Here is a 21929-nt window from a genome sequence, read left to right on the forward strand (position 1 = left end):
GAGGTGCAAGATGCCCTCATATACTTGGGCATTAGGCTACACAGGAACCCGCACAAAATATACGGCCTCAATATCACACAACAGTGTGACTTGATATGCTCCAAATTAGCCAGTTGGCATAATCTCCCCTTGAGCCTCACTGGTCGTACAAGCCTGTTCAAAATGTCCCTGCTACCTAAGCTCTTATACCCCTTATTGATGCTGCCCTTTATGGGGACGAGGGGAGATGAGAGAAAACTGAACAGGGCTATGAGCCGATTCGTATGGAAGGGGAAAAAACCCAGAATAGCGGCTAGTAAACTGCACCCTTCTTTCCTGAACGGAGGCCTGGGTTTACCACACATCCAGTGTTATAGCTGGGCGGCACAGATCAGATTAGTATTGGATTGGCAAATGGGAACGGCACACTTCTGTGACACCCAATTAGAGGAGACAGTGATTGGTGTGTGTGGACTGGCTTATCTCCCGTACTGCAGACTGGGGGATCTGCCTCAACACATAAAAAATAACTTCCTGTACAGAGATCCGCTTCTGGTCTGGTCTAGGGCACACAAGATGTTGGGTCATGCACATCCCGCGCTCAGGTATATGCCCATTCGGGGTAACATTGATTTCCCAGGAGGAGATGAACACGCTCCTTTTGGGGTGTGGGGGGAGAGAGGATTGCAGAGGATTGGGGGTGCTCTGGATACATTGTCACACACCGTCAGAATGTTTCAGGAGCTGAATAATTTACCGAACCAGCATTTCTATGCATATCTACAATTAAGACACTATATTAAAACATTAATAGACAAAAACCCGGGGTTTTGGAGTCAGGCTCCTTTTGTAATCCCCCAAACAGCTTTTAAGTTAGGGAGTTTTTCCATTTCAGCAGTGTACCAGGAACTTCTACGCCATCATGTTACTAGGGTTCAAGAGGGTATGTTGGAAAAACTAAAATTGGATACCACCAATGACTTAAATATCCAAGTGATTAAAGATAGCCTTATGAAAACCAAGGCAGCCACATTGGCACTGACATTGAGAGAGGCGCAAATTAGAATGATCAACAGAGATTATATTACCCCCAGCAGAAGGGCGAAATGGAGCCTCCATAGCCCAAATAGATGCGCGAAGTGTCAATTTCCAGACCCCTCCTTGATTCACTATTTCTATGAATGCCCGGGAATTAGAAGGTTTTGGGGATATTTACAATATTGGCTTAAAATTAAATTGTCCATTGATATCTCTTATAACCCCACCAACATATACTTATTCACATGGACTGGGGTTGTAAGTGGAAAGCAGCCTTTACTGACACTTTGCACATTAGTTGCGAAACAGTGCATATTAACCTTATGGTGCTCACATTCCTCCCCAACAATGACACAATTTAAGAGGGCCCTATTTAAACAACTGTTTATTGAGAGGCAGGACGTGTTCTGGGACACCAAACTTAGATTGAGGCCTTTTCTGAAGAAATGGAAATGCCTGATTGAGGGACTGCCCACTGGGCAACAAAAACAGATACTGGCACCTTATGCTCAGCATGAGATTGTACTGGAGGGCATCTTGAGGGGAGACTGGCCGGCCTTGTCTCCTGGGGAACCTGCACAAGCCAGGGTTGACGATTCTGAACTAATCCTGATTGAATCCTTCTTTTGATCCCTTGCCCTTTCTTACTTTCTTGACTCACGCCCCCACATCACCCCCCTCATCTCTCCCTCTAACCCCCTTTTTTTTTTTTTTTTTTTTTTTATTCCCTTCTCCCCACCTCCCCCCCCCCTCCCAGACATACATTCATCTAATTAGGTTACTACAATGAAAGACACGAGAGTAGCTTTGGAAACATATAACTTGAGTTGCAAAAGTGGTTTTTGTAAGTTAGGTTAGCTTAGGGTATTGTTAGACTAGTTCAAATGGTTTATTGTAAAAATTGAAAAATGTTATTGAGAGATACGTGCAACCCAACTACACAGAAAGAGACTTTATTCTTTACACTTACTATGTTCATCGGATGGCTCCATGGTCAGCCTTCATATAACCGTCAGCTACATATGGACTACTGCAATGGTCATTATATAATGTTGCCTTTCTTTAATTGCTAAATATGTATGAGATGCACTCACTGTATGATTAATCATTGGCTGTACTTATGGATTGCCTGACAATTTGTTGTATTCTCAATAATAAAAAACGAATTAAAAAAAAAAAAAGATTCAAAATCAATCCTTAACACTGAAATGTTTAACTATAAGAAAACCTAGACATCTATCTCTTTATTCACCCCAGTAGGTTACATTGAATTCAGAGTATAGATCCAATGCGCCTCCCTTCTTTTTAACAGGAGTCCCTTATCACCTCCTCTTCTCAACTTTTTAATGTGATCAATAACTTGAAAGCGCAATTGGCTTATATTATGTCCGTGTTAGAGAAAATGTGAGGAAACTGGAGCCTCCATGTTTTTGCACCTAATATTGCTTTTGTGCTCATTAATATGCTCTCTGACTTTACGTGTCGTCTGTCCCACATAAATCCTCCAACACGGACACTTCACATGATATACAGCATATGTGGTGTCAAAACTATAATAACCTCTAATATTATATCTCTTTCCTGTCTGAGGAGGTTTGAAAAGGGAAGCAATCTTGTTTCTCTACAGTAATGTAACTCTGTTTTAATTTAGAACTCCCAATATCAGTCTGTACAAGATCATCTTTGTTTTTTCTCCTCCTTCTACAAGCTAACATGGGAGGCAAGTCAAATTGTTTCACCTCTGGATTGCATTGTTTTACTGCTGGCCATTGTTTTTTGATAATACCAATAATTTGTTTATCATAAACTGTATGACTTTGCCTTCTCTCTTATTGTGCCGGTTGTCTGGTTCGGTAGCACCGTCAATTTTGCTAGCCTGTGTGTGGCTTCCGACTCCCGATCAATACCTGAAGAGAAGGTATATAAGACAATGACTGAGGAAATGTGAAAACATGATTAAGGGCAAGTGAGTCTGAAGGGTCATTATTGAGCTTTGCTTCCTGTGACCCAATAAAGGATTGTATAGTATGACAGTGCTGCTGTACTTCTTTGGAGATCTATTTAAATTGTCATTATGTTTAAAAAAAAAGTGAAAAGATGTATTGTCATCTAAGAGGTTATTCAAATAGTCAGTGACTAATTGGTTGAACATAGATATATATTCACCTTGTGCATGTACAGAATTAAATGAAGATTGCCTTTTCAAATCACAATGTGCAATGTATGGTTCATCCTCATATGTACTTAATTTTAAAAGATTTTCAATAGTGTAGATGTCCCAATCCTTATTTCCATTATGGGGGCAAATTTCTTTATTTATTCCCTCCAGAATGCCCACATATGCCATGTCATTAGCATTCAATTACATATGTTCCCTACTTACTTTTTGTTCTTTTTAGGGTGAGTTTTCTCACAATTTTTTGTAAATCCACATAGGTATACATAGACATTGTGTTAGTGCTGCCACTGCTGAATACACTGCTGGCTGTATAATATTATACCTCCAGTTAACTCTCCATGGACACCCATGAGCGTGCATGTATGTATGTACACACACATATATAGATAGGGCCAGATTACAAATAGAGCTTAATTGTTATGCACCAGCGGTGTGTATTTACCTATGCCTGCATATCCTTTCCTATAGGTATATAGGTATAGATATGTATTTTACATGAACAGTATCATATATATATATATATATATATATATATATATATATATATATATATATATATATATATATATAATATTTTACAGTATGTTTACAGTTTTATTAATTTTTAATAAATTATATGAATTTTTATTAATATTTTATATGTAATATTTCAGAAAAGTGCCTAAGTTTTCATATGTGCTAACATGATCGCGTTAAGATCTAAATTGAGAAACGAAATGCGCAAAACACATATTTTACATATATATGTGCTTTACACAGGCCTAGATTTAGAGTTCGGCGGTAGATGTCCTGCCCGCGTTAGACAGTCTCCCATAGAGATCAATGGGAAAGGCAAAAAATGGATTTTTTCACCTAACACTCGATCTCGCGAGAATACGCACAGCTCGGTCATATGACGCATACCACATCATGCACAACAATAACACGCCGCAAATGTCACAACAACAATCAATCAACAAAGCACACAAGCATTACACATTCACAAGCGGGGGGATTTGAAATAAAATTATATACGGGGAATACGCATATACTTTAAGATGCGGAAATTCGCAAAATGACAACAAGGAATAAAAAATATATACATACACTAGAAAAATAATTGCATTCAATATAACTATATATTAGGACAAACATACATATACAACACTTCACTAATAACACACCATCGCAAATTCACATTTAAAAAGAATACTATTGGACAATGTTAGAGAAAACGACCACTATGACATCATCGCATTCTACACATTCCCCAAATAACTCAAAATGAGCATGCGCAAATTCACACAACTAATACACATTGCACTAATATTAATTGATAATAAAGCACACATGAACACAATTTACAACGGAAATTGGTACATCATTAAACATTTACACAGGGTATATAAGCACCACACAAGCAGGGCTTCTTTGACTGTGTTGCTGGTGGGTCTTTGGAGATTGGAGGTTTAAGATTAGAGAGTTGGTGAATTATTGTGAGTGAGTTAGTGAGTTAGTGTTAGCGTGAGAGTCAGTTGTTAGTGTTATCGTGAGTTAGTGGGAGTGGGAGAGAGTCTGTTAGTGGGAGCGTGAGTGAGTTAGTGGGAGTGGGAGTTGTTAGTGAGAATTGTTAGTGGGAGCGTCAGTTAGTGGTAGTTAGTGAGCGTTAGTGGGAGTGTTTGTTAGTGAGAATTATTAGTAGTGTGTTAGTGAGAATTAGTAGTAGTGTGAGTTAGCGAGCGAGTGATTTTTCTGTACACTTAACACATTTACACGCAAACACATTCAATACATACATACACTTATCAATAACACTACATACACTCCATACCCCCTCATACTACACTCCATACCCCATTCCTTGTAGTCCCATTCCCTTTCATCCCCTTTACTCTTATCCCATACCCCATACCCATCCCATACCCATCCCCTAGTTACATTTAGTTTACATATCCTCCTTTTAGTCTTATTCTTCTTTTGGTTTATTTAAATACTCCTTACCCTCTTTGTTTTTTTACATCCCTCTCACACTTTAAGCACCTTTTTTGTCTTTTTACTTCTTTATTTTGACCCCCTTTCATTTCATCACACTCACTTTTTGTTTGATTATTTGGGGTTTAGTTTAGGGAACAGATGGAGGCCAGGCAGGGGACAGGTAGAGGGGGGAGGAGAGGGAGGGGGAGAGGAACAGGGCAGGAAGGGGAGCAGGAAGGGGGGCAGGAAGCGGGGGTGGAAGCGGTGGGTGGACCCAGCCACTTGGTTCAAGATGAACAAGTGGCTGGGCCCAGTGGCGGTCAGAGTAGGGCTTCACAGTCCGGGAAACAGAGGGCATCGTCACAGGGGAAGGCCAAGGCGACTAGGGAGGCGAGGTTTTCGATGGAGGAGAAGGAGGCCCTCGTAGAGGCCTATATGGCCAGGCATAGGAGGCTGCAGCACCAGAAGACAACCCCGACTGACAAGAGGAGGCTCTGGAATGAGATCAGAAATGCAGTCAATGCAGTGGGTGGCCGGAACAGAGATCTGGATTCCATAAAACATCGCTACCGGGACTGTAAAATGGATCTCAAAAAAAAGTTACGTCTGGAGGCCCGACATGCCGCAGGAACTGGTGGTGGACCTGCCCTGGAAGTAGAGTACTGCCGATGGGAGGAAATGTTGCGGCCCAGCATGTCCGAGGTGGAAGTAGTCGGTATCGGAGGAATTGATACCGGGAACCTGCCACTCTCATCTGACGGTAAGCTCATTGAACAATAAATTCACATACGAATGTATTTCAAGGGACACTATACGCAAACCTTTACTTTCATGATTGAGGTAGCGAATACAATTTGACAAAACATTCAAATGTACTTATATTACCTAATTTGAATCCTTCTTGAGATATATTTTAATGAAGAAATAGCCATGCACACGGTGAAACAATCACAGGAGGCAGCTATATTCAGCTAACAATCAGCATCTTATAAGCATATTTAGATATGCTTTTCAGCAAAGAATATCCAGAGAATGAAGCTAATTAGATAATAAAAGTACATTAGAAAGTTGATAATAAATGTATGCTTCTAAATCATGAAAGATAAAACATTGGGTTTTATGTCCCTTTAAGGATCAGATTAATGCTATAACGTTCTTTACACGCATTCAATTACTTTGCGGTTACATCAGTATCTAGGCTGTAGGTTAGGTGTGCATTTAAACAGACTGAAAACAAACGGAAAAACATTCACATTGACCACAGATATCACAAACACGGTTTTGAAAAAGCGGAAATCGTATTGATTGTTTGTTAAATTTCAAAGTGGATTAATGATTCTGCATTTGTAATTGTATCGTAAGCTAAGTCATTTAAAGCATCATTTGCAAATATGCTAATATATACATTTCTTTTTTTTCTTTTTAAATATACAGAGTCTGGGGAGGAGGCCGCACAGGAACCACAGCCTCATGCATCTCCCCGGGATGAGAGTGGTGGGGAGGAATTTCCACTTCGGAGGGAAGAGGCCCCCCGTGACGAAGAGCGCACGGGAGCTGATGAAGAGGCCCCGGAAGCAGAAGAGGATCCCGCGGAACCAGGGGACCCTCAAGGACCCGCACAACAAGAGGAAATAGCGGAGGTGCGGGTTCTACTGGACTACATAGACCAGATGCGTAACTCCCGGATAAAAAATATCGAAGGACGCACGAGAATACTTGATGGCCAAAATCAAATCATTGAAGGACAAAACCAAATCATAAACATTCTCAATAGAATCGAAGAAGGCCAAAACAGAATATTTCATCTGCATCAAGAGATGTTCAATTTTTTCCGGGAGGCGCATGCTGGTCTACCTCCTGGTCCGCCTCTTGCTGCTGGGCCTCTTGCTGCTGGGCCTCCTCCTGCCGGCCCATCTCCTCCTGCCGGCCCATCTACTCCTGCCGGCCCATCTACTCCTGCCGGGCCATCTCCTCCTCTTCAGCCATCTCCTCCTCTTCAGCCATCTTCTCCTCCTCAGCCATCTTCTCCTCCTCAGCCATCTTCTCCTCCTCACCTTGGTCGTCCCAGTACTCTTCCTTCCACTCTTCCCACAACATCTCCAAGGAGAACTCTTCGGAGTCGGCAGTTGCCCCTCCCAGAGCCTCAGCCCCGTGGGAAGAGGGGAAGGAAGAGGAAGTAAGTATTTGTTTTCATCTTTAATGTTTTTTTTATTTAATGTGTAATGGATAGGTATGTGATGATGTGGTTTTCATACACTTGTGGACCACACTCTGTATATAATCTACTTCTATGGGACCGGGTCCATGGAGGCAGATTGTTTGCAGAGTGTGGGTTATAAGTGTGTGACAACCACATCATCACATACCTATCCTTGTTCATGATATTGATTGGTTTCTGTGATGTGATGTCCAAACTGTTTCCCGAATCGCAAACAAAATTACCATTACAATTATCCATGATGGCATATTACTGTTTGAATGCCAATAACACAGCTTAAAGGGACAGTCAGAAAACTATTGATTACAAAGAAAACACTGTATTACGCATTATCAAGTTGGAAACAACAAAACATGGAGAAATACGTGTGACTTATGTGCTTAACCTTGTATCTATGACTATGAAAAATGACCACTTATTTGTTGTTCAGACATAACAACATTTTAGATATCAATGATCAATACATGGTAAATAATATGCTGTATGAGCACAATGTTTTACATATACAAATGCTATCCAAATGCCCTCTAGTGGTCAAATTGTATAATGATTACATGCACTCTTCAAGCTCCAAGAAATGAGCACACGAACCTCATAGGTTTAGCTAGCAAATTTAAATAAACACAGACAAATGATCAATTGGTGAGAAACATTTGATATCATTGATATTAATAATAATACATAATTGACTTTTAGAATAATGAAAATCATTATTTGTTTTCTAAACTGTCCCTTTAACAAAATTACATATGCTAACACATATTTGAAGCTTGTTGGTATATCTACATGTACTTGTTCAAAAAATAAATATAGAAATCACATTTATATTGACGTGTTAAATAAAGTCTATTTTCTTAAAGAGACATTATTGTGTTAATTTTTTTTGGGAAAGACATTTGTTTGAACAATGAATATGGTTTAAAGTCCTTTTAGGAAAATATGCTAACAATAATATATTTGAAGATTAAACAATGTGGAACTCATACATGATACAAAAATCAACATTTGCATTAAAGGGACAGTATACTATATTTTTAACAGAACTGTATGTAATAGACACTACTACAAACAACAATATACTGATATCAATATTACAAAGCTTCAAACACTTTCAAAGAAAATCGGGCTAGCTCTATTGAAAATATAGATGAACCCCCATTACAACCGTAAAACAAGACAATACCCCATCATTAACATATGAAAAGACCCTTTACACAAACAGGAGAAAGCTGGAGATGGTACTCGCATGAAACTCAGAGGCTTTGCGAGGAGTCTGAAAATTACTTAAATTTTCTTAGAACAGAAGCAAAATGAAACGTATTTGTTAAACAATGGACTATCTAACTAGAGACAAAATAAAAGCTTTTGATTTATAATGTGAGTGTCTAATGAACCTTTAATAAAATATACAACGAAATTACATTTAGAAGAAGTCGGCATCATATATTTAGCATATGATAAAGATAAATGCATATTGATTACTTTATTCTAACACAATAGCGCATATTTATTAATTAGATATCTTTAACATTAAACACAACAGTCATTTTTCTGAAAAAGGAACATTGTTGACAAACATATTAAACAACATGGACTATAGAGATTTGCACTTGCCTCGAAATATCATATGCATGAAAACATTTTGCTTTCGTTCGTTTATTCAACCAGACATCCAGCAAAAGAGAATGTGGTGGTCTTTATCAGCTACGGGTCAACAATGTAACATGATGCAAATAATACATATTCGCAAGGTTTTTAAAATTGGCTGCAGTCACAAACGTTTTTAACGTGCACAAACAAATATTGCGGGACTACGTAATCCAATCAGACGTTTTTTTACCTTTGCATGTGACGTCTTAACATGGCGCTTCCTTGATCACGTAAGAACGCCATCCAATGAAAGGCACATTCTTGATCACGTAAGAACGCCCCCAAAAAAACGTGCATCCTTGATCGCGTCAAAACGCAATCCAATAAAAGGCACATTCTTGATCACGTAAGAACGTCAGTCAATACAAGGAATCATTGGACAGCCTGGCAGGTGACGTCTTAAGCAACATGGCGCATCCGAGATCGCTGAAAAACCGCAGCCAATACAAGGACTCAGTGACATCTTGGCATATCACTAAGAAACGTATTTATATTTTAGGAACTAGTATGTGTCTAGATTGCTATCTAGGAATGTCACCAAATCATGAATCATCTTTTCGGACTTGACTGTCCATTGAACTATAGCTATGGTGTATATCTTTAACATTTAAAAGATACACATGAGAAATACATATGCCATTGATGTTTTAAGATATGTTTTGATTGTTTTGGAATAACAATAATTATACATGGATTGATTAAACGTGTAATTTATTAAAGTTTAATTATGGTCAGCCTACCTATAGCCATATATGGGAGGAGAAGTATTTTGTTAACATATTTGTTAACAAATATTCATCATCTAAATTATTTGCATTACACACAGAGATTTATTTGGTTACACTTTTACAATAAGATAGAATTGAAAATGAAATACATGTGCTGTCAACATTACAATAAGATTGTTTATTAATAAGATTATATGTCCTTGTTCATGTAAAAAGGACAAAAACGCTTTAGAAATGGAAATACATTCATTAACAATTGTGCTCACCATCACTTAAAGGGACATGATTTTGTTTTTAAAAAGAGCATACACATAGACAATACTATTTCAATAAAATGAACACTTTACAGGGATTATATCATTGTATCAATACTCAGATCATTTGTTAAAGGTGCATCAATTCATGCAGAGTTTCTAAATACACACATGGATCTGAACATTGAAATATACATATATACACAAATAACAATCTATATATACATATATAAAACAAATAATATGCTAATCATAATCATGCAATGATAAAGCTAAGAGAAAAATATATAAAGACAAATAATAAGATTACATTGGAGATGTTAATCTTAAAGTCATTTACAATTGTCTTACATATATGATTTTATTCTAAAAAATATTTTTGGTAGGTCCCTTTAAGGATCAACAACATAAACTAGAGCTTTCAAAAAATAACATGAAGAATCAGGACAAAGATTCGTGCAATGACATGTCTTTTATTAGTATGTAAGAAAACATCAACAACGTTTATAAATAATCTTGTAAAAATAAGGAATATATGAGCCATATGACAAGGTAACACAGTGCATCACAGTCCATGAAGAGAGTTGCCAAGGGCCAGCATAGCCCCATTGGAGACATATGACAAGGTAACACAGTGCATCACAGTCCATGAAGAGAGTTGCCAAGGGCCAGCATAGCCCCATTGGAGACATATGACAAGGTAAAAGAGTGCATCACAGTCCATGAAGAGAGTTACCAAGGGCCAGCATAGCCCCATTGGAGACATATGACAAGGTAAAAGAGTGCATCACAGTCCATGAAGAGAGTTACCAAGGGCCAGCATAGCCCCATTGGAGACATATGACAAGGTAACACAGTGCATCACAGTCCATGAAGAGAGTTGCCAAGGGCCAGCATAGCCCCATTGGAGACATATGACAAGGTAAAAGAGTGCATCACAGTCCATGAAGAGAGTTACCAAGGGCCAGCATAGCCCCATTGGAGACATATGACAAGGTAAAAGAGTGCATCACAGTCCATGAAGAGAGTTACCAAGGGCCAGCATAGCCCCATTGGAGACATATGACAAGGTAACACAGTGCATCACAGTCCATGAAGAGAGTTGCCAAGGGCCAGCATAGCCCCATTGGAGACACATGGCAAGGTAACACAGTGCATCACAGTCCATGAAGAGAGTTGCCAAGGGCCAGCATAGCCTCATTGGAGACACATGACAAGGTAACACAGTGCATCACAGTCCATGAAGAGAGTTGCCAAGGGCCAGCATAGCCTCATTGGAGACACATGACAAGGTAACACAGTGCATCACAGTCCATGAAGAGAGTTACCAAGGGCCAGCATAGCCCCATTGGAGACATATGACAAGGTAACACAGTGCATCACAGTCCATGAAGAGAGTTGCCAAGGGCCAGCATAGCCCCATTGGAGACATATGACAAGGTAACACAGTGCATCACAGTCCATGAAGAGAGTTGCCAAGGGCCAGCATAGCCCCATTGGAGACATATGACAAGGTAAAAGAGTGCAACAGGCACAACAATAAACTTTTAAAAAGGCCAAATGGCAACAATAAAACAAAAATATCAACATGTGGACGGAGGATTCTTATCTGCCACCTTGGAGCATCTCCAGATCCTCCACTTACTGGTCATCCTCTTCATCGTCCTGTGCATGTCCAGCTCCAGATTCAGGCCTTGAACTTAATCGCATAATTGCACGCAGAGTCAAGTCCTGAACCCGGAGCTGGGCCTGCATGGTGTCGTTCATCCCTCTCAGGACAGCTGCGTTCCTCAACACGGCCTGCTCTACTCTTGCTATGCCTTCTAGCATGAGCCATGCTGAGTCACAGCCTAAAATAAAGAATACATTAAATATTAAGGATAATTACACAACAGACGACAAAATTATTAAAGATACATTGTCATCATAAAGACAAATCATTCTTTACATCAATTAGTTTAAATGTATTATTTACACATGAATTAGGTTATTCAGACAGACAGAAATCATTAAAGGGACAGTTTACTCAAACATGTTGTCCCCTTTAATTGGTTTTAGATGATCCACTTATACAGCTTGAGTGTATCAAATCTTGTTAAAGGATTTACATTGTACTTACATTAGCAATTTAAATATTTAAATTATACTGTGGTAGGCACACCTATCCTTAAACATTTTGGCATTGAGGACAAGCTGTGTAAACATAGCAACCTGAAGAAATTACATTCCCACTGGGTTAGACAAGAGATAATGTATCAACATTTGTACATTAATTGTTGGATCCAAGTAGTGGTGATTGGTATATGTAGTGATATCCAATTAAAGGGACACTGAACCTAAATATTTAATTGACTGATTCAGATAGAGCATGACATTACAAATCTTTAAAACTTACACATATTCTTTAAATGTTTGAATTCTATAGCTAGATTTTGAAGGCAAGAATGTTGCTTTTTAGGCCAGCCAATATTTGTTTATCAACTTTGTTTGTCCCTGCTGGTTGATGGATACATTCATCCAACAATAAAGAAATGATGGCCAGAATTATTTTTTTTTAAAAAAAATTATAGGCATTTCTTTGTTTCAATAAAGATATCAAGAGAATGAAGAATAATTCATAAGAGTAGTAAATTATAAATTTGATTAACATTGCATGCTCTATTTGAATCACAATAGAAAATATTTACCTTCACTGTACCTTTAAGTATCTTATAACGTGGATTTTGAATGATACTTACAGCTGTGCCTGGGAAGGACAATCCGACACCCAGGACAATGAAGGTTGAGACAGGGGGGAGGGATGGGATTGGCTTGGGGAGGGATGGTATTGGCTTGGGGAGTGGTGAGCTGCCGCTCCAGGGTAGGCCATACAGCTGGGGAGTGGGGAGTTGGGGTCTGGGCAGCTGTACGGGCCATAATACGGGGAGAGCGGCGAAGGGGGGTGTAGGGGCGTTTTTTGGGAGGGACAGGAAATGATAAATGGGAAGGGCCGGCAGGGGTCTTGGCATGGGCAGGAGTCTGGTCATGGGCAGGGGTCTGGGTCTGTGCAGGGGTCTGGGCATGGTCAGGGGTCTGGGCAGGGGGAGGGGTCTGTGACTGTGCAGGGGACTGGGCAGGGGTGGAAACCAGATGACCAGAAGTGGTGGATCCATCTGAAAATTTAATAAATATATATTAACAGCTCATACATCATGAAATCAAATCAACGCATTTCAAATTGATTATGTTTTCAATATACTTCGAAGTGTGTTTGAATTTGTAAACAATTATGAAATGAGGATATGGTATGCATATAGGCACTCAGATGAATATCAATTACTGTCTGTACAATTATAACATTATTATTGTGTTTTGGCCTGCAATATGCATGTGACATAATGATGGCATGAATTTTAAATATTTTCAATTAAAAAAATTTCATGCTGCCTGATATAGAAAGGGGGCAGTAGTGTATTTGAACAGACAAATAATATTCCTTTTTAAAGTGCAAAAGCTGTAGACTTTGAATGTCTTCAATGAAATTATTTCAAAGAAACCAACATGTTGGAAACATGATAGATATATTTCACATACCATTAGACTCCAAGGCAGCCTCTTCCTCCTCCGTCACATATGTTAAATCAATCTCTGTAAAACATAACATGTTGTGTACACGTTAACAACAGATATTATAACATATGTTACTGTTGTTCAAAGACACACATCAATGTTGCATTAAAGATATACACACCCAAAGTTATGATTTACATCATTTTGATGGAGCATACAAATTACATTAGATTTATTATTCTCAATGATTCATATTTTCGATGTATTGTTTGGATTAATTTAAAAATCATAAAAGCATAGTACATAGAACATTTAAGATTTCTCATGTGTGTATCACTTGATGACTGTCGTCAAAAAAGAACATGGAAACAAACATATGCTATACATCTTCTGAATAACAAATGTGTAGACTAATAAAGTTTAAATTATTAATCGTTCAATATTAAAAGAAAATTAATATATAATCAGAAGAGAAAATTATATGTTTGTTTCAAATGTTATGCTTCATCAGAATCATGCTCATAATATTGATTAACAATACACCTTCAATTACATATAAATGAGTCAATGGACTTACCAGGAGACCGCAAAGGCGGCTCTATGTCACTGCTGGATTCCTGTGGGCTCACCACACCAACTCTCTCTATGAATGATATAGATATATATTAGGAAACACATTTGGGATATCACTAAATCACATCTGTCTCGAATTTTAAGATTAATCAACTTGAAAATGTGAAGAATAGAGCAGTCATTAAACCAGAAAATGCTTGATTGAATCAAGGGGATTCTGTTAAAAATTCTGTATTGAACATATGTTTAATTTCAGACTATATTAGACATCAAACTCATCTCATACGATGCTATTGCATATCTAAATATACCCATTGATCAATGTTCGTAAAAGAATACACACAAACCACATTTTGAAGAGCAGCTGTTGACAAATCTAAACAAACACATGTGGCACATCGAGCCATTTGTGCAATGTACAGTAATCTTGTTTAGGACACAACACATATTTATCACAATACAAAACCAAATTGATTATTACAAATATGTAATCATGGTGCTGTTAAGAGTATGCTGATATCTATAAAGTAACTCCAACAGTGAATATGTGAATTATATATCAATATTGTTTAATCCAAAGAATGTAAAGATGAATGAATCTATTTTTTCTTAAAGGGACACTGACATGATTAATTTAAATCATTGATTTCTCTGTTCAAACTGTTCAAAATTATTTAACATTGACTCCTATTATAATTTGAATGTTGCTAAATTTTAATATTAAAGGCAGATAAGCAATATTGGATTCAATAAATATTGTTTGTTGAAGGTATCCACCAATCATCAATAAAAACCCAGGTTGGTCAACCAAAATTGAGATGCAGATAAACGTACATTCTTGATTTTAAAATACATTTAGCAATAGAATATTTCACATATGATTATAGTATTATATTTAAATGTTTATTAATATTGCATACTCTATCTGAATGACAACATTAATAATTGTAGATCAGTATCCCTTTAATATAAAATTAAATTGATTTGACAATGTTGGTGTTAATGAATTCTCTACTCCATATGTTGATGTAATGAATGGGATTGAGCATGCAATTCAAATCTAATATGTTATTTAAGGATATCCGAATAATTATTTAATTTTCATCTATTAAAGGGACATTACATATAAATATTGAACAATGTGGATTTAGTATGTAATGTTCTGTCCATGTTTCTAAGACAAATGTCAATTAAAATGAGACATACCATACTGTGACAAGCCCTCCCTTAAGGATCCAGCAGCAACATCCATATCTGTAATATATTAAATGAGGATTGCATATCATTAATACAAATCATGCCATGTTTAAAATCTTTACATTATTAACAAATCAATTTAAAACTATTAATCCTTTGGTAGTCCCATGAGTTAATTGTTTCCTCAATTAAATTCATGATAAATATATCCTGGACTCTTATTTTCAATCAGTTGTGTTGTTTACTGTATATTTAATAATTTTTGGGTGTTATTTCATAATCATCAATTGATGGCCATATGTTATATTTTTTTTTTTTATTATTATCTATACTATTGAAAATAAGAATACTGTATTCTTCACTAATATAATAATTCACATTTAATTTTGACCAACATGTATAAAGCAATGCCACTTACAGCAAAGCCATGTTAACGTGGATGCGAAATTCCATTTTCGTGATCATTGCGCAATGATTCCAAGCGGAATTACGCATCCGTCATTTGACCAACATGTATAAAGCAATGCCACTTACAGCAAAGCCATGTTAACGTGGATGCGAAATTCAATTTTCGCGATCATTGCGCAATGATTCCAAGCGGAATTACGCATCCGTCATTTGACCAACATGTATAAAGCAATGCCACTTACAGCAAAGCCATGTTAACGTGGATGCGAAATTCCATTTCCGCTCTGTGACGCATATTCTGTAGAGCGCAAGAAACATCATTCCTATTTCATGTGTCACTAATCTAAAATCAGATATCTAAACATCATATGTAGTGTATGTTGTGAGATCTGTATAGGTTTAGTATCTAACTATATACACATTTTTGGATAAAAATAACAAATATTAAGATATTATATGAAGTTGGATAATTACCTTGTTCAGATTCTCCATCTCCTCCCAGGCCACCGGACGGAGAAGCAGCTGCCCTGGCCCCCGCGTCAGGACTTTCAGATCCCGCAGCTGGGAGGGAAGAAGAGGAGGCCGAGGATGGCGAGGATCGAAATCTTTTGGGGACCCGGAGATTGAGGAGCTCGCATAAAGTCACCTCATAAGGGAGTAGGTACATTTTCCGCGGGGCCTCTCTTTTGCCACCTCTTTTACGGGCTTGTACCCAGTCCCTTATGAGGTTGACTTTTTTGGATAACCGCAACCTCATATCTCCGAATCTCCTCATGATCTGATCCTGGGTCCTCTGGACGTCACACACCAATCTAACCGCATTGGTGATAGACTCCCAGAGGGCCTTCTTAACGTGCGCATCTGTCAACCTCCTCTTGTTCCCAAACAGCTGGGGATAAAAGTCCTTGACGGCGTGGACCAGTGCAGCGCTCTCCTCCTTGGTGAACCTGGGAGCTGACATGCCTGCTGGGTTGTAGAATTTATTTTGAAATAAATTTCAGATATACTGCCTGCAGGCATTAGAGAACTGACAAAGATGGCAACGTTTAATGGACTTTTATATGGTGAAGTAAACATGAGATGCACCATGGGACAAGTTATCTGTACATCTGATTGGATAAAAGTTTGAAATATTGTTAGAATGTCTGTGAGACCATCCTGACTAAAGTTGTGTTTGTGTGATGAACTCGGATTGGCCGTTCCTTAATGTTTCATATCTTAGTAACTTCCTTACACATACCGCTTGGTGGTGCTGTTACTTCATTTTTCATGTAGACTTATTTGTAACTCATGGGCCTGTCATGCGGATATGTGTGACGCAGATTTAATATCCGTGATCCGTTAAATATTAATGATTAAATTCTCTTTAAAATCTAATACTGTCACATTATTAAATGTTGTAGACATTTTTCGGTTTAATAACGGTCTGTTTCTTTAATACAAATACACATTTAATATTGTATGTCTTTATTGTTCATAAAATAAATTTGTTGACTTATTGAGAATTATTGACATTGCTCTATTAAATGTCTTTATAATGCACATTGATTGTGTGCTATTGCGTGACATTAGACTAATGTTTAAAGATGCTAATCTGGTGTTTCAAAATGCGTTTCCCACGCAATATTTCTTAATGTTCAAATTCAGGTTAGAATGTCAGTAACTTGGATAATCTGTTTATAAATGTTAAACTACATGTTTGTTTGTTATTAGCAAATAAACCTCGAGCTTGTATTTCTCTGAAGTGCTCATATATGTTATTGTGCAATGGCGTCTTTATTTTTAAATAGACATTACAAACAAACAATTGTATCAAATGATCTGTAGAGCTAGAAGATTGTTTAGACTTTAAAATGTAAATCAATTTCTCTTAGTATTTATATATCCTCAACAGAAGAAATTTCAATGCACATGGTTGAGCCAATCACATAAGGCATCTCTGTGCATCCACCAATCTTCATCTACTGAGCCTATCTCGATATGCTTTTCAAGCAAAGTATGTCAAGATAGGAAGAGAAGTAAATACACTATTTAAATCTCTTAAAGGGACACTGTCCAAACAAATTTAGCGTTCGTGATTCAGATTGAGCATGAAATGTTAATCAACTTTATAATTTAATCCGATTATCAAATGTTAACAGTTATCTTGTTATCTTTCTTTGCAAATCAATAATGATATTTTAGCTTACGGACATTTGTTTCCAAAAAACCTGGGTTGTCCTTGAAGATTGTTGGATCAATTAATCCAACCAAAAAAAGCAAGTTCTGTCCAGAGTACTGAAGCAAATAAATTATCTTTTTAATGCCTTTTTTTTAAAGTAATGATAGCAACATCACAAGGAGCATTCATAATACGAGACAATTTTTAAAGTTGCTTAAAATAGAAAACTCATTCAGAATGTATAAATCATTAATTTTTTAATTGTCTCCCTTTAAGTATATTTTGAGTTCATGTCCCTTTAAAGAAACATTTCACAATAATGCTTAAAATATCAGAAACCTAGGCACCTTCCTTTTGCTAAATTAGTCTAACATATGAGTAAAGCAAATTTAGATTAACTTCTAGATTGTTTTACACACTGACTGAAATATATTTATTAAAGGAGGTATTTTGGAGCCTTCAGCTCAGAGGGACATTAAGCTATATGTTATGTATGCATTTTGTATAAGATTCTAATATTTGACCAACTTAATATGTTTTGTTATTCAATCATTATATTGTAATTATATATATTCTTGGATTAAATACATATCTACATAGGCTATTTTGATGCTGATTGTTGGTTGCATATAGATGCCTTATGTAATTGACTAAGATATGTGCATTGATGTATTTTTTTAGAAGTATATTTAAAGACTGAATGTAATTCTATATTACTTTCTAAATATGTTTAAATTCTTTTATGATTTTTTTTAAAATCTATACACAATATACTTTGTGAATGTCCCTTTAAGGACCAAAACATTTGGAATGTTGATTTAACATTGTCAAAATAAACTAAAGGGGAATTAAAATTATATATAGATATTTGATGTCTAACCCAAGAGGTAATATTTTTTTAAATACATAATATTACTAACTATAGTTAAATGACTCCACTAGAAAATTACATAGATTAACCTGGCATCCAATAACTAGCTTGTTAAAAAGATCAAGTTAAATGACCTACCATTTATACAAGTAAAAATTTAAATAATTTATAAAAAATTTTTTAGAGATACCTAAGGAAGATACAAGATCTTATAAAATTAATTTTACATTCAACAACACTGTCACTTTAATGTAATTGAACCACTTCCCCTTCTTAAAAGTGAAAATAAATAATTTATGAGAAATTTTGACTACATATCCAAAATTAATTTAATATATAAGATTTTCAAAAGAAAAGCATCGAAGGATCTCACTCCCCAATTAATGTTAAAAAAGATAGTTTAATGTAATATTCTCGGAATCAGTTGATTTTCTAAAATTAATGCATTATTTGATCTTATGCATGTGCTTGGCAAATAGCCAACTACCAGTCATGGGAGTCAAACTTTTTTTTATTGACAGATTATATTGATATTTATTATAATCTGTTCAAAAGAATGTATTTAATAATAAAATGTTTATTATTAACATTTTAAAATAAAAAAGGAAATTTATTGAAAAAAAAAAATATTCCTGGAAGTCATCAGATGCCAATCTGAAATGACAAATAAACAAATGGAACAAAGTTAATACACACGTTGTCAAATATTCATAAAATACATTTACAATCATCTTGTGTCTATGCTCTAACTTTGTTCAACATTTTTGAAAGATATTTATTAAATTGATTAAAAAAATAAACATACAACATTATATTGTTGAATCCAAATTCAATTTAAATATCCAAATTTCTAATTATACATAATGTATATCACATTTCAACAATATATGTATGCTGAACATAAATGTAATATTTCATGTCCATTCAAATACCTCTATATCAACTATAATATGTATTCCTTTTTCTGATTGTGATCCCTAAATATCTAATGATGAAATAAGTATGACTAATGTATGTAAGCTAACAATAATCGACATTCTTCCAGTGATTCTTAACTAGCATGCACCAACCTGGATAATGCATGGTCTTTAAAAGTCAATTCAGGGGTAAACAGTTTATCTTCAATAGGTGTCTTATTCATCAGTTCATTAAATAGAGGACTGGGAAATACCATCTAAAAATTAGAAAATCATCTAAGTGTCTCCAATAGGATGTCTCCACAGCCTTATTCTAGCAAATAGTTGGCACTTACCATGTGAACATGTCTTTGTATGGTTTTCAAGGTCAGCAGATTGGAAAGATAATGCCAGACATGATCCCATTGGTATACTTCAATTTCAATCTTGGCTTTTTCCCACTGTCAGTCTGGGCAATCTTCACTGTCAGGCTTCTAATTCTTCCCTTTCAGTCTTTAGATTAAGTCAGCTCCCTAATGGAAGAAAAATTTTAATTAAAATTACTACAAGTGTGTGAATCAGTTCTGTACCCCTCTCCCACCCCCCATTTCATAATAAATTTCTGTCAATAGCTTACTAAGCGTAGCAACTTGTGTTATTTTCTATAAAGTGTGAAGATGAGTCATATTGAGCAGAACAAACCTCTAATGGTTGACATTGAACCATAGTCATTCTAGAGGATCCCTTTCTGAGTATTGACATTTTAATTAATGTGTAAACTAAATACTATTTTTGAAAATGTATGCCATATGATGTATTTGTGTACAATTCATGCCAGCAACAGTCCATACATTTATACTTACCATCTGATGTCCTCTTTAAAAACCAGGTGGCAAAGACTCGCTACAGGACCCAATGGCCAGAGCATCACCTATATAAATAAATGAAACACATTTTTATCATTTGATGAACAATCCTAACAATCCTAATCCTGCACAATTCTCTACTTGTCATTTCCCTAGAGTTCACATCTATGGAAAATACTACAGTCTAATTTCTATTCTTTACCGTCTAAAGTGGCGGTTGATGACGTCTGCTCTGACATCGAGGCCCTCGTCCTGGAATTCCCCCTCTAGAACAGGATCATCCTCCTCATCTCTGAGGAGGTCTCTGTCCACCGGGACGGCCTGCAGCATCCCAGCCCGCTGTGCAATATTATGCAGGACGCTACAGGCTACAACGATCTTAGCCACCTTCTTTGGGTTGTACTGGAGTGCTCCTCCAGAACGGTCCAGGCACCTGAACCTCATCTTCAGGAGCCCGAACATCCGTTCAACCACCGCCCTGGTTCTCTTATGAGCCCTATTGTAGCGCTCCTCAGACACATCAGTCGGGCTACGCAAGGGGGTAATGAGCCAAGGCCGGCTCATGTACCCAGAATCACCTATAAATTATGAACAGAACATAATTCAAACAGAATCCTTAAAATAGTATTATGATAAAAAAAAAAAAAATTGTACACGATAATCCATTAAAAAAAAATTTCTTACAAATCCAAAAATCAAGTTCTATATTATTCTGTATCTTCCCATTTCATCTAACACATGCTACATATGCATATTTCTCCTAAACCAAACCTTGTGTAAAATGCTAAATACATGGTTACATTGCATTCTCTATCTGAGCATTTAAAGTAAGACATGCTACATATCTGCATTGAACTAAAAGTAGACATTAGCGGAAAGAGACAATGACATGGTTAAATTGCATGAGCTAATATCTTCCCATTTCAGCTAAGACATGCTACATATGCGTATTTCTCCGAAAACAAACCTTGTGTAAAATGCTAAATACATGGTTACATTGCATTCTCTATCTGAGCATTTAAGGTAAGACATGCTACATATCTGCATTGAACTAAAAGTAGACATTAGCGGAAAGAGACAATGACATGGTTAAATTGCATGAGCTAATATCTTCCCATTTCAGCTAAGACATGCTACATATGCGTATTTCTCCTAAACCAAACCTTGTGTAAAATGCTAAATACATGGTTACATTGCATTCTCTATCTGAGCATTTAAGGTAAGACATGCTACATATCTGCATTGAACTAAAAGTAGACATTAGCGGAAAGAGACAATGACATGGTTAAATTGCATGAGCTAATATCTTCCCATTTCAGCTAAGACATGCTACATATGTGTATTTCTCCGAAAACAAACCTTGTGTAAAATGCTAAATACATGGTTACATTGCATTCTCTGTTCATTTA

The sequence above is a fragment of the Bombina bombina genome, chromosome 3 (genome assembly GCF_027579735.1).
Source record: "Bombina bombina isolate aBomBom1 chromosome 3, aBomBom1.pri, whole genome shotgun sequence".
NCBI lineage: Eukaryota > Metazoa > Chordata > Amphibia > Anura > Bombinatoridae > Bombina > Bombina bombina.